Below are 2,801 nucleotides of genomic sequence, written 5' to 3' on the forward strand. Positions count from 1 at the left end.
ACGTCAATTGGAGTCTTTGCAACTTTAAAGCCCAAGTGCTTGAATTTTTCAAGTACTGTCTTAATATAATGAGATTGTGACAATGCCAGACCTTGAGGAGTCTTATGGATCTTAATTCCCAGAATTAAATCAGCAACTCCCAAGTCTTTCATATCAAACTTGCTATTGAGCATACGCTTAGTAGCATTTATGTTGGCAATGTCATTACTCATTATCAGCATATCATCCACATATAGGCAAACAATGACTATGTGATTTGGAACATTTTTAATGTACACACATTTATCACATTCATTTATCTTAAAACCATTTGACAACATTGTTTGGTCAAATTTCGCATGCCATTGTTTGGGTGCTTGTTTTAGTCCGTAAAGAGACTTAACAAGTCTACATACCTTCTTTTCTTTACCTGGAACCACAAACCCTTCAGGTTGTTCCATGTAAATTTCTTCCTCCAACTCTCCATTTAAGAAGGCCGTCTTAACATCCATTTGATGAATTTCAAGACCATACACTGCAGCTAATGCTACTAACATCCGTATGGACGTAATTCTTGTAACTGGAGAGTATGTATCAAAGTAGTCTAGACCTTCTCGTTGTCTATACCCTTTGACTACGAGTCTTGCCTTGAATTTATCAATAGTGCCATCATCTTTGATTTTTCTCTTAAAAATCCATTTAGAACCCAAAGGTTTATTTCCAGGAGGAAGATCAACCAATTCCCATGTATGGTTGTTCAATATGGATTCTATTTCACTATTGACTGCCTCTTTCCAAAACAATGATTCCGAAGAAGTCATAGCTTCTTTAAATGTTTGAGGCTCATTCTCCAATAAGAAAGTCACAAAATCTGGTCCAAATGAAGTAGACGTTCTTTGACGTTTACTACGTCTTGGATTCTCCTGATTACATGTACTTTCTTTTGTTTCTTCCCGAGGTCGTTTAGATCCTTCACCAAACGACTCACATTCCTTTTTATACGGATATATATTTTTAAAAAGCTCAGCATTATCTGATTCTATAACCGTATTATTATAAATGTCGGGATTTTCTGATTTATGAACTAGAAATCGATATGCTTTACTATTTGTCGCATATCCTATGAAAACACAATCAACGGTTTTCGGTCCTATCTTTACCCTTTTGGGTTTAGGAACTTGCACTTTTGCCAAACGCCCCCACACTTTAAAATAATTCAAGTTGGGCTTCCTTCCTTTCCATTTTTCATATGGAATGGATTGTGTTTTGCTATGGGGCACTCGATTTAATATTCGATTAGCCGTAAGAATGGCTTCCCCCACAAGTTCTGTGGCAAACCAGAACTTATCAACAACGTGTTCATCATCTCCTTTAATGTGCGATTCTTTCTTTCCGCAATCCCATTAGATTGGGGCGTGTAAGGGCTGTTGTTTGATGAATAATTCCATATTCTAAACATATTTCTTCAAAAGGAGATTCATATTCACCACCCCTATCACTTCTTATCATTTTTACTTTCTTGTTAAGTTGCGTTTCAACTTCATTTTTGTATTGCCTGAATGCGTCTATTGCTTCATCTTTACTATTCAGTAAGTAAACATAGCAATATCGAGTACCATCGTCAATAAAAGTTATGAAATACTTCTTTCCACCGCGAGATGGTATTGACTTCATGTCACAAATATCTGTGTAAATTAAGTCTAAAGGATTTGAATTCCTTTCAACTGACTTATAAGGATATTTAACATAATTAGATTCCACACATGTTTGACATTTTGATTTTTTGCATTCAAACTTGGGCAGTACTTCCAAGTTAATCATTTTCCGCAAGGTTTTATAATTGACATGACCCAAACGTACATGCCATAAATCATTTGACTCAAGTAAGTAAGAAGAAGCTGAAATATTATTATTGTTTTCCACAACCATTACATTCAGATTGAAAAGGCCCTCGGTGAGGTAACATTTTCCTATAAATATTTCATTCTTACTAATGACAACCTTGTTGGACACAAAAATGCACTTAAAACCGTGCTTAACAAGAAGTCCAGTAGAGACTAAATTCTTTCTCATTTTGGGAACATGAAGGACATTGTTCAAAGTCATGACCTTGCCAGAAGTCATTTTCAGAAATATCTTCCCATATCCTTCAACTTTTGCTGTTGAAGCATTTCCCATATAAACTGTCTCTCCGGGTCCAGCAGGAGCATAAGTAGCAAAAGCTTCTCTAACTGCACAAACATGGCGAGTGGCTCCTGAATCAAACCACCACAGTTTAGGATTTCCCACCAAGTTACATTCAGAAAGCATGGCACACAAGTTATCAACATCATCATGGTTTACTACCATGTTTGCTTGACCCCTTTTCTTGTCTTTCTTCGGAGCACGACACTTCGTAGATTTGTGTCCGGTTTTCTCATAGTTATAGCAGTTTCCACTTAACCGCTTCTTGCTTGGGTTGTATTTCGGACCAGAAACCTTCTCCCTCTTTTAGTAAGGGGTATTCCCTCGTCAAGAAAATCCTTAGGGATAGGAAGTTTAGAATCTCCACCCAAATTCACATCGGTAATTGGCATCTCACCTCCGGATGGGTCTTTACCTCTGAATCGACCATAACCACGCCCTTGTCAATTTCAACTTCCTCACCTAAGCAGTGGCGAGCAACCGGAGGGCTAACATGGGGACTATTCTTATCAACCCGGGGGTGGCCATCTTTTTCTCAGTTGTACTTTATCTCTTCGAAGAGGAACCAGTGGAATGAGGCTTAAGGAAGTAGCACTGGAGTCATCGAGCTTCTATTGCTAAAGAGAAAATAACTCCCA

Source organism: Nicotiana tomentosiformis, chromosome 9 (assembly GCF_000390325.3).
Source record: "Nicotiana tomentosiformis chromosome 9, ASM39032v3, whole genome shotgun sequence".
Taxonomy (NCBI): domain Eukaryota; kingdom Viridiplantae; phylum Streptophyta; class Magnoliopsida; order Solanales; family Solanaceae; genus Nicotiana; species Nicotiana tomentosiformis.